Here is a 20,073-nt window from a genome sequence, read left to right on the forward strand (position 1 = left end):
GGAGAGCGTTTCTGAAGAAGAGAAATTTGTTAACATCCAGTACAGATTTAAATGTCAGGAAGTCGTTTCTGAAAGTATTTGTATGGAGTGTAGCCATGTATGGAAGTGAAACATGGACGATAAATAGTTTGGAGAAGAAGAGAATAGAAGCTTTCGAAATGTGGTGCTACAGAAGAATGCTGAAGATTGGATGGGTAGATCACATAACTAATGAGGAGGTATTGAATAGAATTGGGGAGAAGAGGAGTTTGTGGCACAACTTGACAAGAAGAAGGGACCGATTGGTAGGACATATTCTGAGGCATCAAGGGATCACAAATTTAGCATTGGAGGCCAGCGTGGATGGTAAAAATCGTAGAGGGACACCAAGAGATGAATACACTAAGCAGATTCAGAAGGATGTAGGTTGCAGTAAGTACTGGGAGATGAAGAAGCTTACACAGGATCGAGTAGCATGGAGAGCTGCATCAAACCAGTCTCAGGACTGAAGACAACAACAACAACAACAGCAACAACATATACTGGGAGGTACAGTCTCCCTGCAATCTGAAAAGCGAGCAGTGTTCGTGACCAAGGAAGTTATATTTCCCGGGAAAACGGCACGGTTTTTGTACAGGAGCAGTAAGAATCAATTTCCCCTTTAACAGTGTAGAAAAGTGTGCATTTACGTAGAATTTGTCCATATACTTTTCTTGGGTTAGTATTAAAACTGCAGTTAGCAACTCCTATCTGTATTCAATGTATTGCTAATATACTCTGTGGAAAAGAAAGATTAAACTGGTAGCATCTGCGATTCTTGTCACCTGATTCATGTCCAGTCACATTAGACAAAAAATTGCCCGGATCCGAACATTAAAAAAAAGCTGAAAATTGACAGAAACGCTCAGGATGATGTCCAGATGAAAGTGCCTAAAAATCAGCTTTGCGGAAAATCCGCCAGCTTGGAATTTTTGAGTTTTAACCATAGTAACTGACCAAGCGTTCGAGTTACTTCATTTTTGCGTCAAATTGTTTGTTATGCCATCTCTGATAACCAAAATAAAGACAAAAATTTAAACGCTAAACTAATCGGTTGTACTGTGGTTAAAATGATAATTTAGATTAAAATACGGGTCAGAAGTATTTAATATTATGTGTACTTTGACAGAATATTTGTTTCTGTCTTTGTGACGAGAAGCAATAATAATCACTCGACAAGTTTCTCAGCGAGAGTCGCGCGCAGTGGACGAGGCAGATACTGAGCTGCCTTCAGGCGAAATGCTTTTGACGGTCCCAACAACCTCCTAGTGTCAGTATCTAACGGTGTGGTAGCCGAAGACGGTGTTTCCTGCGACGAGGTTCATTCCTTGGGTCTGCGGTCAATGAAATTGATTGAGCGTCAGCGATTGAATGACGTCCACTTAAAGAAAAAGAAGTCATGACTCTAGCCTCTGTGTCTCAAACGGTACAGATCAAAGACACTACCGTCGAAATAAATCCAAATCAACTTTCTCATCGACTGCTGTATGTTGTACGCAACGATGATGACCTTGGAGAATACCCGAAATACGAACTAGCAGCAAGGTCTCTTGCGTTGATGTGGAAAAGCACGAAATCTGCATTAATAGATGTTCTTGAAGAGACGGTGCCGCCCAAGAATGGCTTTCCGTACAACGTATGTTTACAGTCGATGGTGGGTTCCTGCTGCATTGGGTCTTGTGCTCACGTGCAGCAAATTACAGCTAATTCTGCCTCCAGTACGTCAGGTACATCAATAACTACTTCGGTCGTGACATCGCAGTGATCTTCGAGAGCTGCAAGTCTCCAAGTACCGAGGAAGAAGAACACACCAAAAGAAACGCGAGGGGAACGTGGCAGAGGCTGTAATTGGCGATGCTACAGCATCAACATCTCCTCAAGGAGCCTTTTTTGAGAATTTAAAAAGAAAAGTGTGCTTCATCGCTCTGCTATCGAGACACCTGACACAAGCTGGAAACGAGGTAATTCAAGACCGCGGGGACTCGGATATTGTGGTGGTCAGCAACTGGAAGCAGTTAATCCCATAAATTATCTGGGAGTAGGCATTACGAGTGATTTACAATGGACTGACCATATAAAATTAATTGTCGGTAAAGCAGATGCCAGACTGAGATTCATTGGAAGAATCCTAAGGAAATGCAATCCGAAAACAAAGGAAGTAGGTTATAGTACATTTGTTCGCCCATTTCTTGAATACTGCTCACCGATGTGGGATCCATACCAGATAGGGTTGATACAAGAGATAGAGAAGATCCAACGGAGATCAGCGCGCTTCGTTACAGGATCATTTAATAATCGTGAAAGCGTTATGGAGATGATAGATAAACTCCAGTGGAAGACTCTGCAAGAGAGACGCTCAGTAGCTTGGTACGGGCTTTTGTTGAAGTTTCGAGAACATACCTTGGTTCAAATGGTTCAAATGGCTCTGAGCACTATGGGACTTAACTGCTGTAGTCATCAGTCCCCTAGAACTTAGAACTACTTAAACCTAACTAACCTAAGAACATCACACACAACCATGTCCGAGGCAGGAATCGAACCTGCGACCGTAGCGGGCGCGCGGATCCAGACTGTAGCGCCTAGAACCGCTCGGCCACTCCGGCCGGCGAGAACATACCTTCACCGAGGAGTCAAGCAGTATATTGCTCCCTCCTACGTATACATCGCGAAGAGATCATGAGGATAAAATCAGAGAGATTAGAGCCCACACAGAGGCATACCGACAATCTTTCTTTCCACGAACAATACGAGACTGGAATAGAAGGGAGGACCGATAGAGGTATTCAAGGTACCCTCCGCCACACACCGTCAGGTGGCTTGCGGAGTATGGATGTAGATGTAGATACATCCATCGCTGGAATTAACCTCCGAATGCTAATACCAGAAACGAAAAACGCCAAACCCCGGTTCTGACCAGTGAACAACTTAACGCGTCCATTGGAGATCGTAACAACCTTCTTTGTTTCCACGCAGCAACTAGATGCGATACAACTTGTGCTCCTTTCAGAAAAGGCAAAAAAGGAACGACCAAGAAGCTCAAAGAAGACTCCTGTTTAAGGGGAAGGGTTTCTGTCTGCAACAAACTGGATACTACACACCAGAAAATGGCAGCAGCTGGAGAATGTTTTCTTTTAGCTTTGTACGGCTGTGATGTTGAAGACAACCTAAACATCGCCAGACATCGGTTGTACTACAGGACTGTTGCGAAGCAGTCCGTCAAAGCAACATTTGGTTGGCCCCATTTCCACCAACATCCACAACTGCCAAACAGCATTCGTATCGAGTTCACTGCAAGGTGACCAAAGCATTAGCTTCATTAATTTCGTTTAATATAACCAAAAACCCCGGATCTACAACTGATTTGCATCTTTAACTTCAGATTCAGGTATGGATGGGAAATCACCCTCCGGAAAAAGAAGGAGGTTGGTGCGAGCATGACGGTCAGTCAAAACCAATTCCGACTGAAGACGAACCAGCACTGAAGCAAGTACTTTACATTACATCCTGCAATTGTAAATCTGGTTGCAAAAGCAAATGTGTATGCAGGATAAGCGGCTTAAATTGTACGGATATGTGCGGCTACTGTGCTAGCCATACGTGAACAGATCGGATGGACTTCACAGACTCTGACATCGAAGACGACGTCGGAACTTGAACTGACGTCTTTACCTAAAAGCAGTAAATAAGCACAAAACGTAAAAGGTCCTCTCCATTGTTTTCCCATTTTTATAAAGTCAAACTCAATGCAAGGTTTTTTTGAGATAACTACTTCCTGTCACTAATTTACACGTGTTAGCCGAGAGCGCTAGCGCGCTGCTTCCTGGACTCGGGTAGGCGCGCCGGCCCCGTATCGAATTCGCCCGGCGGATAAACGGGGGTCGATTTGTCGGCCAGCATGGATGTGGTTTTTAGGCAGTTTTCCACATCCCGTTGGGTGAATACTGGGCTGGTCGCCCAGTCCCACCTCAGTTACACGACTCTCAGACATTTTAAGACGTTCGCACTATTTTATGGCTTCCACTAGACGCAGACAGCTGGGGTACACTCATTTCGTCCTGGGGGATACGAGGTAGCCAAAGGAAGGGCTTCTGGCCACTCTCTGTCGCTAACATTGCCAAATTCTATAGTAACGAGGCCGACCCCGCGCTGCAGTGGGACAAAGGCCACAAGGAAATGATGATGATGCCTTTCTGTCACTAATTTGTGGCCAATGAGTGAGCATCGCTTCGGCGAACTATTCGAGTTTACAGCCACACTGTCCACATTAATTAAAATCAATGTTTTTCCTGCATGAATTATTTAAATTGCATTTTTACTGCACATTAAAACATTACTCTTACTCAAAAAATATCAGCTACACATGATTAAATTTGCAAAATCTTAGATTAATTGTTTTCAACACTAATTGACTTAAAATAAATATAATTATTTTTTGAAAAGCAAAAGTGGACTACAGTAAATAATTTTATAGTTTTAGACGATAGCGGTGTGGAAACGCATTAATTCGGCACAGAAGTGAACCCAATCGAACGCTTGTTCCAATTACTATGGCTAAAACTAGAATACTCCAAGAGGCTGGCACTCTTTCCAAGATCGCGGATTTTCTCCAAAGTGGTTTTTTTGGGACTTTTGGGATTCTGATATGGACATTGAACTGAACGTTTCTGCCAAGTTTCAGCTTGTTTTTTTTTTTTTTTTTTTTTTAAAGTCCAGCTTAAAGCCTAATTTGACTGGATTATAAGGCGAGTGGGGAATGGTCGTTATAACTTTATAAGGCACCCAGTAGTGGCTTTTTATGATGTAGTGGAGAAGGGAGAGTGGGAAATTAGCTGCTCACTCTTGACTTCGCAGACCTACAAAGGAGGGAAATGCATTACCACGTTCTGGCGACCAACCTTTCACTACGCTTCTACGCCCCCCCCCCCCCCCCCTCTCACCACTACTCCAAGAACACTATTATCTCTCAGTACAGCTCTGCATCACTTACACTGAGGTGACAAAAGTTATGGGATACGTACTAATAGCGTATCAGACATCCTTTTGCCCGGCGTAGTGGGGCAGTTCGACTTGACATGGAATCAACAAGTCGTTGGAAGTCCCCTGCAGAAATATTGAGCAATGTTGCCGCTACAGCCGTCTGTAATTGCGAAGGTGTTGCCAGTGTAGGATTTTGCGTACGAACTGACCTCTCAATTGTGTCTTATGAATGTTCGATGGGATTTATGTCGTGTAATGCGGGTGGCCAAATCATTCGCTCGAATTGTCCAGAATGTCCATCAAACCAATTGCGAACAGTTGTGTCCCAGTGACATGGAGGATTATCATCCGCAAAAATTCCATCGTTTTTTGGGAACATGAAGTTCTTGAAGGGCTGCAAATGATCTCCAAGTAGCCAAACATAACAATTTCCAGTTAATGATCGTTTCAATTGGACCAGATGACCCAGTCCATTCCATGTAAACATAGCCCACACCATTACAGAGCCACCACCAGCTTGCACAGTGCCTTGTTTACAATTTGCGTCTATGATTTCGCGGGGTCTACGCCATACTCGAACGCTACCATCAGCTCTTACTAGCTGAAATCGGGACTCATCTGATAAGGCAACGGTTTCCCACTAGTCTAGAGTCCAACCGATATAGTCACGAGCCCAGGAGGGGCGCTACAGGCCCGATGTCGCGCTATTAGCAAAGGCACTGCGACGGTCGTCTGCTGCCATAGCCCATTAACATACGTTCGTCGTACGTCGCACATTGATTTCTGCGGTTATTTCTGAAATTGTTTCTCGTCCGTTAGTAATGACAAATTTACGCAAGTGCCGTTGCTCTCGGTCGTTGAGTGAAGGCTGTCGGCTACTGCGTTGCCTGAGAAGTGATATTTTCGGCACACTATTGACACTGTGGATGTCGGAATACTGAATTCCCTAAAGATTGCCGAAATGGAATATCCAATGCGTCTAGCTCCAGCTACCATTCAAAGTCGGTTAATTCCCGTCGTGCGGCGACAGTCGTGTTGGAAAACTTTTCACATGAACCACCTGAGGACAAATGACAGATCCCCCAATGCACTGCCCTCTTTACCTTGTGTGCTCTGCTACAGCTATTTGTGTATATTCATATTGGCTTTTGACACCTCAGTGTAGATGTTGTACACAGATTTAATACTTGTTATTAACCCATTTCATTCAACAATAAACATCAATTTTATATAATTAAAACACAGTAATCTGCGATTTTACTGAAACGTCCCCTTAGAAAAATTTATGAATGACTGTGCTGATAAACCTCTTACATTATTTGATTTTCAAACAGCTGAGCAAAACTGAACGTACTCAGACATTTCGCTCTTTACCTATTCTGATCAACACTAAACTGACACACAATATTTTTAGCGCAACGCAATCTGACTTTCAAAAATCCCTACAAAAGAATGGCCCTGACTAACTGAAGGCACTAACTACTAATAGGCATAGTTAGCAAATGAAAGATTTTGATAGAGAACAAACAATGTATTTACCTTAATAGTGATCAAAAGTCATAATAAATATATCAGTTCATGACATCCAGTCTTACAAATGTACTCTCTCTGATGGACACACGTCCAGATCATCCGCTCTCAAAACTCCGCCATTTCTCTCCCCACATCCACCACTGCTGGCAGCTCACCTCCAATTGCGCAACGCTACGCGCTGTTAACAGCCAACTGCCCAGCACTACAATAGCAAATTCCAACAATGCAAACTAGCCACAGACTGCACAGAGCACAGTCGATGATTTTCATATAGAGCGCTACGTGGCGTTACCAACATAAAAACCTAAACAACCTACTTACATTACCATCTACTGCAACGCGGAAACTAGACCTATAGAAAAACTGAGTAGGGGCTTTTTTTGTAGGGAATTTAATATAATTTAGTACTGTACTAGAAAACATTTTCGCTAGAAGCCACAGTTTTCGAGATGTCAAAGAAAAACATAAAAAGATGGCTTTTAAACCCCATCTACCCTAGTCCCCCTCCCCCCCCCCCCCCCCCCCAATGGCACACCCCATCGGCCAGGATTTACGATATGTTGTTTATGACACTCCCCTGCCCCCTCCCCCTCCACCTACTACTTAACAAAAATTGCGACCACACGATTTTTTTGTCCCAGCCGACCTTTTCTGGTCTCGGCTGAGTAGGCTGTGCTATTACACTGTGGGAGATGGGTCGGTGCAGCTCGCACGGTGCCATTTCCGGCGGAGAGAAACCTGCGGCGCGCGCTTGCGCCAGCCGGCGCCTATTGCAGGCGTTACGCAAGCGCTGGCCGGATTAGCGCCGTTGCCTAAACACCGGCCTCGGAGCTCGCCTGCTTTCACGTGCCGCCGCGACATTTGCGCAGCCACAGCCACAACCACGCTCGGGCAGCCGCCAGCAGCGGACGCAGCGTTCTCATATGCGGGTAACAGCTTGCTACTGTCTCTGCCCCTAATATTATTTACCATTACGCCCACCTTTAACGGGACACATATGCCTACGATTTGAATCATAATAACTATAAAACAGGTAGACAGGTGATTGAAAAACGCGTACTCTTCCATCGAGATCGGGTAGCTCAGTCTGTAGAGCATTTGTCCGCGAAAGGCGAAGGTCCCGAGTTCGAGTACCGATCCAGTACACGGTTTTAATGGTTCAAATGGCTCTGAGCACTATGGGACTCAACTGCTGTGGTCATCAGTCCCCTAGAACTTAGAACTACTTAAACCTAACTAACCTAAGGACATCACACACATCCATGCCCGAGGCAGGATTCGAACCTGCGACCGTAGCGCGGTTTTAATCTGTTAGGAATTACACTACTGGCCATTAAAACTGCTACACCAAGAAGAAATGCAGATGATAAACGGGTATTCATTGGACAAATATATTATACTAGAACTGACATGTGATTACATTTTCACGCAATTTGGGTGCATAGATCCTGAGAAATCAGTACCCAGAACAACCACCTCTGGCCGTAGTAACGGCCTTGATACGCCGGGGCATTGAGTCAAACAGAGCTTGGATGGCATGTACAGGTACAGCTGCCCATGCAGCTTCAACACGATACCACAATTCATCAAGAGTAGTGACTGGCGTATTGTGACGAGCCAGTTGCTCGGCCACCATTGACCAGACGTTTTCAATTGGTGAGAGATCTGTAGCGTGTGCTGGCCAGGGCAGCAGTCAAACATATTCTGTATCCAGAAAGGCCCATACAGGACCTGCAACATGCGGTCGTGCATTGTCCTGCTGAAATGTAATGTTTCCCAGGGATCAAAATGGTTCAAATGGCTCTGAGCACTATGGGACTCAACATCTTAGGTCATAAGTCCCCTAGAACTTAGAACTACTTAAACCTAACCAACCTAAGGACATCACACACACCCATGCCCGAGGCAGGATTCGAACCTGTGACCGTAGCAGTTCCGCGGTTCCGGACTGCAGCGCCAGAACCGCACAGCCACCGCGGCTCGCAGGGATCGTATGAAGGGTAGAGCCACGGGTCGTTACACATCTGAAATGTAACGTCCACTGTTCAGAGTGCCGTCAATGCGAACAAGAGGTGACCGAGACGTGTAACCAATGGCACCCCATACCATCACGCCGGGTGATACGACAGTATGGCGATGACGAATGCACGCTTCCAATGTGCGTTCACCGCGGTGTCGCCAAACACGGATGCGACCATCATGATGCTGTAAACAGAAGCTGGATTCATAAGAAAAAATGACGTTTTGCCGTTCGTGCACCCAGGTTCGTCGTTGAGTACACCATCGCAGGCGCTCCTGTCTGTGATGCAGCGTCAAGGGTAACCGCAGCCATGGTCTCCGAGCTGATAGCCCATGCTGCTGCGAACGTCGTCGAACTGTTCGTGCGGATGGTTGTTGTCTTGCAAACGTCCCCATCTGTTGACTCAGGGATCGAGACGTGGCTGCACGATCCGTTACAGCCATGCGGATAAGATGCCTGTCATCTCGACTGCTAGTGATGCGAGGCCGTTGGGATCCAGCACGGCGTTCCGTATTACCCTCCTGAACCCATCGATTTCATATTTTGTTAACTGTCATTGGATCTCGACCAACGCGAGCAACAATGTCGCGATACGATAAACCGCAATTGCGATAGGCTACAATCCGACCTTTATCAAAGTCTGCTGACATGAGGAAAGCTCGTGAAAGGATGAAATTTAAATCAACATATACCATTGACATGTGAATTCTGGAATATTAGTTTGGTATCTTTCGGTCAAGGTGTTCATGCTGTAATGGTACGAGGGCGAGCTGACAAGTAATGACTCCGAACATTTATACGAAAATTCTTAAAGCTTATTAAATAAAACAAAAGTTATTAACATACCACATCTTTATTCCTCATGTCTACATATTCATTTCTCAACATAGTCACCCTGGCGACTAACATATTTCTCCCAATGAGAGACCTCTTTTTTGATACGATCACTGTAGAACTTTGTTGACAGAGATACAACCCCACCTCTGTTTGCACCGCTTCGTCACTATGAAAGTTAAGTCCTCGACGGTGTTCTTTAAGTTTTGACAAGAGATGAAAATCGGATTGGGCCTTGTCGTGACCTTAAGAATTATGATCGATGGCAGTGAACCCAAGGCGTCGGACTGTTGCAGATGTCGCATCGTTCGTGTGTGGTCCGGTTTTGCCTTGCTGAAGGAGGGGGTGCTCCAAGTGTGGACGAACTCTTCGAACTCGAAACTTGATTACAGCACGCTGTTTCTCACGCACCGACACCGTTACGTTACACACCGCCGCGTTACAAGCTACGATTCAGAGCCTTCTAGCGGCAGAGGGATGTAAATATGTAGATACGAAGAATAAAGATATAGAAAATTAATAACGTTTGTTTTATTTAAAAAGTTTTAAGAATTTTCACATAAAAATATCGGAGGCATTAGTTTTCAGTACGCCATCGTATTTATCTTCATCAGTATATTAAGTTTTTATAATACTTATCTTTAGATTGTTAACAAACATAATGGATTAAGCTTGTCATGGTCCTTAGATACCTAATTAACGAAATAATTAAAATAACCGTTAATAAAATTCTCTGTCTCTTTCTCTCTCTCTCAGTGAAACAGCCCCTCAAATGGCCTCACAAGGGCTGAATGCACCCTACTTGCTAACACCGCTCGGCAGGCAGACCCAGACGTTCACCCATGCAAGTGCTAGCCAAGCCGACAGCGCTTAACTTCGGTGAACCGACGGGAACTGGTGTTACCACAGTGGTAAAGCCATTGGCTTAAAAGTATTAATGAAATAAATAATTGCATATCAGAAGCATACTTCTAAGCTGCTATACATTGAAATAGCGGAAAATATGTCAAATAACTAAAGCTTGCTAATTGTGCCTATGCAATATAAGAGGAAGGCCAACGGCCTTGCCGCAGTGGTAACATCGGTTCCCGTCATATCACCGAAGTTAAGCACGATCGGGCTGGGTGACTATCCGGTCTGTCGAGCGCTGTTGGCAAGCGGGATGCACTCAGACATTGTGATGCAAACTGAGGAGCTACTTGATTGAGAAGTAGCGACTCCGGTCTCGTAAACTGACATACGGCTGGGAGAGCGGTGTGCTGACCACATGCCCCTCCCTACCCGCATCCATTCACGTCTGTGGGCTGAGGATGACACGGAGGCCGGTCGGTACCGCTGGGCCTTCATGGCCTGTTCGGGTGGAGTTCAGTTTTTAATATAAGAGAAAAATTACTCTATAAAATTTGTAGGTGATCTGGTTGTATACAATGTGCAATAATTATTACACAGAACTACAAATCCTGCCTGCAACAACGGCTCTAATCCAGCGAGGCATCTAGACGAACTGAGCTTGAATGACAGATACAAGTACGTCATTCCCAGCTGCTTCATCTCTGCCAGAGTTCATTGATCGTATTGGCTGTTGACTGCTGGCGTGCCAGGCTCTCAGCAACCCATGAGTAGACGTCAGCGGGTGAGAGACCTGGAAAATATACTTACCCGGTCAACAACTGAACGCCAACAGTACGAGATCTGTCACGCTAGCGCAGCCAACATGCAGTCTTGCGTTATGTTGCTGAAACATAAAGTGACGGAAAACTCTAAGATAGTGTACAGGCGACACCATGCTTGGGACATATGACACCCCGCACGGCGTTGAGTTTGGCCCTGAAGATCCCATCGATTCCTTATTCTAATGACAGTCTTGGGGTCCCGACCACTGCCAGCAGTAATGTCACGGGACGAAAGCTGCACCGTCGATAGGTCACAATCCTGCTGCTGTCGAATTGCGACACGTAGTGGTAGCCGTTTATGCTTTTTAAACTATGCGTCACGTTCTATTCCCAGAAACAACAAATGTGATTCCTGCATGAGAAACCCACAGCGTAATCTTTCCTTATACACCGGTGATCAAAATGTCAGTATAAATTTGAAAACTTAATAAACCGCGGAATAATTTAGATAGAGAGGTAGAAATTGACACGCATGCTTGGAATGACATGGGGTTTTATTGGAACAAAAAAAAAGCAAGTATTGCTAGACGCATGAAAGATCTCTTGCGCGCGTCATTTGGTGATGATCGTGTGCTCAGCCGCCACTTTCGTCATGCGTGGCCTCCCAGGTCCCCAGACCTCAGTCCGTGCGATTATTGGCTTTGGGGTTACCTGAAGTCGCAAGTGTATCATGATCAACCGACATCTTTAGGGATGCTGAAAGACAACATCCGACGCCAATGCCTCACCATAACTCCGGACATGCTTTACAGTGCTTTTCACAACATTATTCCTCGACTACAGCTATTGTTGAGGAATGATGGTAGACATATTGAGCATTTCCTGTAAAGAACATCATCTTTGCTTTGTCTTACTTTGTTATGCTAATTACTGCTATTCTGATCAGATGAAGCGCCATCTGTCGGACATTTTTTGAATTTTTGTATTTTTTTGGTTCTAATAAAATTCCATGTCATTCCAAGCATGTGTGTCAATTTGAACCTCTCTATCTACATTATTCCGTGATTTATTCAGTTTTCAAATTTATATTGACTTTTTGATCACCCACTACATAGCTAGCGACTCCCTTTCGCTTCGTACAGGCAGTACTCGCAAGGGTACCACTAACAAGGAAATATCACGAATTTGACCGGATGCTTTAAAGAAAAATTGCTCACTTGAAAGTTATCAATTCCATCAATAGATCCCGAGCGAGAATTTGGGCAATAATTCTGACAGTATGCAGTTGGGACCCTCTGAAAATACAGCTTTTAAACTTTCGCGCGCACGGATTGTGTGTCACTCACTCCTCCCCATTGCAGCTGCCTAGTTCCCGAGCGCAAAGTACTGTACAGCGAAGTGCGTAAGAGGTTTGTGACATACTGTTTTGACATTGATAACAAGTTTTGTTCAGTGTGTCATACTGTAGCTGGTGCATGAGACCTCTTGGACTTCAACGTTTTTATTTTGTTATTCACAGATGTATTGTCAATAAATGAAAGAATTAGTCTTTAAATAGTTAGTGCACGGCTGTTTCATTATCAACATTGCAGTTGTGCGTTTTTTTTGTTTTTTTTTTTATTTCAAAGCTGTCACTGTTCAAGTTAAGTACATCTGCATGATATGCGCAATTTTTCAATCTGACTCGCATGATTAAATTGTGAGACGAAAATCATTAACTTCATTTCGTAATAATTCTTCAGTTCCTTAGGTTCATTGATCTGATTTCGAGGATTATATATATATGCAGTGTATCTATACGAGAATATTTTGGAAGTAATGATGACGTACAAGTGTGTGAGGCTGACATGTACTGGGGAGGCAGAAGTCATGGGATAACGGTACGCACAAATACGATAGCGGTAGTATCGCGTACACACGGTATAAAACGGCAGTGCATTAACGGTGCTGTCATTTGCACTCAAGTGATTCATGTGAAAACGTGTCCGACGTGGCTATGGCCGAACGACGGGAATTACCAGACTGAACGGGGATTGGTAGTTGGGTCTAGACGCTTGGGACTTTCCATCCCTGAAATCGTTAGGAAATTGAATATTCCGAGATCCAAAATGTCAGGATTTGCCGAGAATACCAAATGTGAAGCGTTACCTCTCACCACGGAGGCCGACGGCCTTCACGTAACGACCGAGACCAGCGAGCGGTGTTTGCGTAGAGTTGTCAGTGCTAAGAGACAAGCAACACTGCGTGAAATAACCACAGAAATCAATGTGAGACGTACGACGAACATATCCGTTAGCATAGTGCGGCGGAATCTAGCGTTACTGGGCTATGGCACCATGCGTCCAACGCGAGTGCCTTCGCTAACTGTACATCAGATGCAGCGCCTCTACTGGGCACGTGACCATATTGGTTGGATCCTGGACGACTGGAAAACCGTGGCTTTGTCAGATGAGTCCCGACTTCAGTTAATAAGATCTGACGGTAGGGTTCGAGTGTGGCGCACACCCCACGAAGGCGCGCCGGGTAGCTGCACGGTCTAGGGCGCCTTGTCACGGTCCGTCGGAGGTTCGAGTCCTCCCTCGGGCATGGGTGTGTGTATTGTTCATAGCGTAAGTTAGTTTAAGTTAGATTAAGTACTGCGTTGGCTTAGGGACCGATGACCTCAGCAGTTTGGTCCCATAAGACCTTACCACAAATTTCCAAATTTACACCACGAAGCCATGGACCCAAGTTGGTAACAAGGGACTATGCAAGTTTGTCGTGGCTCCATAATAGTGTGAGATGTGTTTACATGAAATGGACTGGGTCCTCTGGTCCAACTAAACCGAAAATTGACCGGAAATGGTTATTTACGGCTAGTTGGAGATCACATGCAGCCATTCAACGATGAAATTTATATGGATGACAATGCGTAATGCCATCGGGCCACAATTGTCCGCGATTGGTTTGAAAAACATTCTGTATAATCCGTACAAATGATTTGGCCATCCAGATCATCTTACATGAAGTCTCTGTATATTCGTTTTTATACAGGTGGTCGCATTGCCCCGGGTGTTCAGTACAGAATTTCAAATTAGACACATTTCAGCCGTCAAAATTTCCTAACTGTTATTTTTTTTCGGAACCAGTTTCGGCGATATATTACGCCATCTTCAGTCCCTCTGACCGACGTGTAGGAAGATTCGCACCTCTGGTCCAGGCATCCTGTCGGCAGGTGATGATTGAAGTGATCGCTCTGTCAAAAATCTGCTGATACCAGTCATTGAATGCTGGCACCTATTTTGACTGGACCAGAGCTGGGACTCTTCCTACACGTCGGTCAGGGGGCGTGAAGATGGCGCAATGTATCGCCGAAACTGGTTGCTCAGTTGAATAACAATTTGGAAATTTGGACGGCGGAAAGGTGTTTTGATTTGACATTTTGCATCGGACATGAGTCCCATCGAAAATTTATGGGACATAATCGAGAGCTCAGTTCGTACACGAAGTCCTGCACCAGCAACACTTTCGCAAATATGGAAGGCTGTAGAGGCAGCTCGCACAGTAGTTCTTCAGGGACTTCCAACGACTTGTTGAGTCCATGCCACGTCGAGTTGCTGGACCATGCCGGGCAAAAGGAGATCTGACAAGATGTTAGGAGGTGTTCGATGACTTTTGTCATTTCAGTGTATTACGTATTCATGTTACTTACCAATTTTCGCGCAGAAAAAACGTGTTCTTGAACAAGATTTCAAAACATGTTTATGGTTCAAATGGCTCTGAGAACTATGGAACTTAACTGCTGAGGTCATCAGTCCCCTACAACTTAGAACTACTTAAATCAGCTAACCTAAGGACATCACACACATCCATGCCCGAGGCAGGATTCAAACCTGCGGCCGTAGCGGTCGCGCGGTTCCAGGCTGTAGCGCGTAGAACCGCTCGGCCAATCCGGCCGGCCAAAACGTGTTTAGCCGATGTAGCCACCTCCCCTCTTACCTTCCATTGCCTTCAACATCCCACGAATAGAACGACTGTCGTTGTCACTCTTGTGTACAGTAATTCGCGCTCGGACGTTAGGCGGCTGCAATGGGGCAGAGCGAATGACAAACGGATGCGCGCCAAAGTTTAAAACCTCTACTTTCAGGCGGCCATAATAGTGCTATCAGAATTATGGCCTCAATTTTCGCACGGGTTCGATTTTTTCGGCTGATATCTTTCAAGTGCGCTTTTGTGTTCTTAACAGTGTGAGGTCAATTGGTAAAGTTCCCCTGTAGGTATCTACAGCCAGACAACTTCTCTGACGTAGAGGCACTTTTGTTTACGGGTCACTGCGTAGAATTATGATTAAAACTGAGAAAACAACGTTAAGTAACTGAATATTAACTCTAAATTCTAGTATAAATTAAACGATTTAAGCCACACACTCTAGGAAAGCTCTCAGAAGGGACGACTTAATCGACAAAAATCGTCATAGTTCAGATAACTGACACGAAGTATTTACAGATTATATATAAAAACCTTCCTCGTGAATCAGTGTATCTATTAATGAAAACCACACCAAAATCGATAGAGTAGTTTCTGAGATCAGCTTTTACATACAGACAGATAAACGCGGTGTGGGTCTGCATGGTTGAATACGCAAAAAGTAGTTAATACAGCAAATGAATTTTCAATAGGAGTCCGCATTTATTGGGAGTATTTTGTGAATAAAACCGTTTAGACCACGTATTCGAATTTCGTCATTTATTAAGAGGTTTCGGCTACTGCCATCATCAGATATCAAAAGACTTAAAACTTGTGAAAGAAGGTTCTTCGTAAGTACTAAGCACTATGTCGCAGTCTTGATACTGACACTTGTTCTGTAAGTTCGAAACCTTTTGATATCTGATCACAACAGTAGCCGAAACGCCATAAATAAAGAAATTTTAATAAGAAATCTTGTCCGTTCCATTCACTAAATATTCACAATGATTGCGGATTCCTACAGAAACTTATTCATTTGCTATGTTAACTACTTTGTGCAGTTAGGGTAAGCCGGCCGGAGTGGCCGTGCGGTTCTAGGCGCTACAGTCTGGAACCGCGAGACCGCTACGGTCGCAGGTTCGAATCCTGCCTCGGGCATGGATGTGAGTGATGTCCTTAGGTTAGTTAGGTTTAAGTAGTTCTAAGTTCTAGGGGACTGATGACCTCAGAATTTGAGTCCCATAGTGCTCAGAGCCATTTGAACCATTTGAAGTTAGGGTAAAATGATAATCATTCGCTTATTCCAGTATGTAGTACGTTGCATGACAATTTGACCTTTGTTGCATGCTATCTTCTAGGTGCTGCAAATTTAATGGCCAGCAGCGGACTTCTGATAAACTGACACTAACGAAGCGTGAGATAGCAAGCTCTCTTTCACAGATAACATTTGATAGATGTCTTAATCGACCCTGCTAAGTAACGTGATAAAAAATGCGATAGATCATGAGTTACACTGAAGAGCCAAAGAAACTGGTACACCTGCTTAATATCATATAGGGCCCCCGCGAGCACGCAGAAGTGCCGCAACAGGACGTGGCATGGACTCGACTAATGTCTGAAGTAGCGCTGAAGGGAACTGACACCATGAATCCTGCAGGGCTGTCCATAAATCCGTGAGAGTAAGACGGGATGAAGATCTCTTCTGAACAGCCCGTTGCAAGGCATCCCAGATATGCTCAATAAGGTTCATGTCAGGAGAGTTTGGTTGCCGGCGAAAGTCTGTAAAATCAGAAGAGTGTTCCTGGAGCCACTCTGTAGCAATTCTGGACGCGTGGGGCGTCACATTGTCCTGCTGAAATTGCCCAAGTCCGTCGGAGTGCACAATGGACATGAATGGATGCAGGTGATGGGACAGAGTACTTACGTACGCGTAACCTGTGAGATTCGTAACTAGACTATCAGGGGTCCTATATCACTCCAACTGCACACGACCCACACGATTACAGAGCCGCCACCAGCCTGAGCAGTCCGCTGCTGATATGCAGGGTCTATGGATTCATGAGATTGTCTCCATGCCAGTACACGTCCATCCGCTCGATACAATTTGAAACAGGACTCGTCCGACCAGACAACATGTTTCCACTCATCAGTAGTCCAATGTCTAAGTTAACGGGCCCAGGTGAGGCGTAAAGCTTTGTGTCGTGCAGTCATCAAGGGTACACCAGTGGACCTTTGGCTTCGAAAGCCCATATCGATGACGTTTCATTGAATGGTTCGCACGCTGGTACTTGTTGATGGCCCAGCATTGAAATCTGCAGCAATTAGCGGAAGGGTTGCATTTCTGTCACGCTGAACGATTCTCTTCAGTCGTCGTTGGTCCCGTTCTTGCAGGATCTTTCTCCGACCGCAGCGATGTCGGAGAGTTGATGTTCTACTGGATTACTGATATTCAAGGTACACTCGTGAAATGGTCGTACGGGAAATTCCGCACTTCTTCGCTACCTCAGAGATGCTGTGTCCCATTGCTCGTGCGCCGACTATTACGCCACGTTCAGACTGACTTAAATCTTGAAAACCTGCCATTGACACAGCAATAACCGATCTAACAACTGCGCCAGACGTTTGTTATCTTATATAGGCGTTGCCGACGTCAGCTCCGTATTTGCCTGTTTACATATCTCTGTATTTGAAGACGCATGCCTATACCAGTATCTTTTTCACTTCAGTGTAAATGTACAGGCCTTGTGTCAGTGATCCATTCCTGTGAGCATGCTCTACGATGGTACTTGCGGCGTCGTTCTTGCAGGGCTACTTCTGTAATTTTCAATATTTTTGTCCAATAGTTTAGCAGCGTATTTGAAATTTTTTCCTCGGACACCCATAACAAAACCGCATGATTGCAATGCTTGGCGTCAAGGTTCTGACCTCCATCTCAGAGGTGTCAAAAAGGGGATGAAATGTTGGTTAGAGTGGTTGACGACCTTCCTATCGTGTGACACGTCCGCGGTGGCGATGGACAGAATTATGGTGAAATTTGGTGCCAATGTGACATCATTACCCCACCTTACAGTTCACATGATCCTCCGAGCTGTGGCTTTTTACCGCATGTGTCGACATGTTGCTGTTAAAGCGTCGCCGACCCCGAGGGTGACGTCTCAAAGGGCCACGCTTTTGCATCATTACAGAGGAAGGCTGTGGGCATCTTTGAGCCAAATTTCAAACTTATACGTTGCAATGTGAGACAATTAAGCAGTTTCGAAAAACTGATCCTTTGATTGTACTGTGCAGTGTATAATATAGTCTGCACTCTAACTACAATAAAGCTGTTAGCTCGGACACGGCATGGTACTACATTCTTTACATTGTTTGTTTGTTCGTTAGATTTTCTTTCAGTCCGCCCTGAGTTTGTGGCACTTTTCCATGCCTAAATCTTTATCGTTTCCAGTTTGTTCTTTTCTTGTTTCACCATAGTCTTCCTTTCCGCAACTATGGCTTATATTCCCCCAAATAGTTGTCCTGATGAATTTCATTCTTGTTCCAAAACTGAGGTATTTGTTTCTTAACAGTTACCCTCATTTCTGAAGCCTTATTTATTCTCTGCAATTCTTCTTTTAATATCCATTATACTTCTGCTGTAATCTGGTATTGTACTTCTCAAGTAACGAATTTCATTTCTTTGCATTAGTATTTCATTTCCCATCTTAATGTTTGCCTTCACTTGTCCTTTCTATTTATCGTCTCGGAATTATGAAACGCAAAAGAAGGGCATATAATGAACTAAAAATATCATTAAATAAAAATATCATTAAGTCGAAAAAGCTGCTTCTTTTTCTGAGATATTTATTTAAACAAGACAGTCCTGTTTCAGCACTATTGCCACCATCAGTCGATCTGAAAGTAATGGTTTCATTATATACTATTTTCTAGGGCAGACGGTAGCCTACTTGTCGTACATGAGATTGACAACCATGCATTTATGGAATTCTTAACTTACATGTAACATCGCTGGTTAGTCACTTAAGCACTTTTCTTACGTCTTTTAAAGTTATTTTATGACGTAGCTTTCATAGGCTATATTTGTTTGAAGTTATAGCCTGAATTTTATTTGTTGTGTGTGACAATTTTTTGTTTGACGTCTAACCAACGATTTTATAAGTTTACATCAGAGCAGTTACTTATCGATTTCCCTTAGTTACCGTGTTGGTTATTTTCATCTGTGAATGTGTGATTGGTTTGTCTTAGCTTATGTGTTTGGTTGTTTATCCGTTTTCATGATCGTTGATTTGAATAAAGTTTTCTTTACAGTGTTTGTGGTTTAGATCTAATTGCTCGTTGAGTATTTGTTGTGGATATTTGTGTGCATGTGTGTAGATTTCGACCACTTTCAGAATATTGAGTAAGCGACCTTTAGGTGTTATATGCAAAATTTGGATTGCTTTTTTTACATTGTCTGTGGTATGTTGTTCTATCTGTAGGATAAACGTCTCAAAAAAGAAGCAGCTTTTTGGACTTAATTCCTAATGTCTTTACACGACTTATATCGAGCTGCGGGCCCATTGGAAACAAAAAAGAACTAAAAATAATATTTCCACAAAGACAGTGTTAATATTCACAGGTCCATTTGTGCCCTAGACAGTAATAAAACATTTGTAGCGAAATCATCAAACAGATATGTATTGTTATTAGACTGATAAGGTGCGGTTTCCTCTTTTTTGTTTTCCTTGTGACCATGTTTGTTGTCGGTTTTTGATAAGCAAACAATTTGTTAGCTGCCAGCAGCACCGTCCCCCGCTAAATCGGATATGAGGTCTACATTGCTGTTGTATGAACTACAGCACTGAGTCACACTGCCTCCTTTTTTCTAGCATCAATAGGAAGTCACAGAGGGTAAACCTAGTGTCCTTATCCTCTCTCCTTACAGAAGCGATGTTCCGAAACCATGCCAATACAGTACAACTAGACGGAAACAGTGCAATGTGAACTGATCAGTCAGAACATTATGACTACCTATCTAATAGCCGGTATGTCCACCTCTGGCACGGGTAACAGCAGCGACGTGTCGTGGATGGAAGCAATGAGGCCTTGGCAGGTCGCTGGTGGGAGGCGGCACCACATCTGTACACACGTCACCTA

Source organism: Schistocerca serialis, chromosome 3 (assembly GCF_023864345.2).
Source record: "Schistocerca serialis cubense isolate TAMUIC-IGC-003099 chromosome 3, iqSchSeri2.2, whole genome shotgun sequence".
Taxonomy (NCBI): Eukaryota; Metazoa; Arthropoda; class Insecta; order Orthoptera; family Acrididae; genus Schistocerca; species Schistocerca serialis.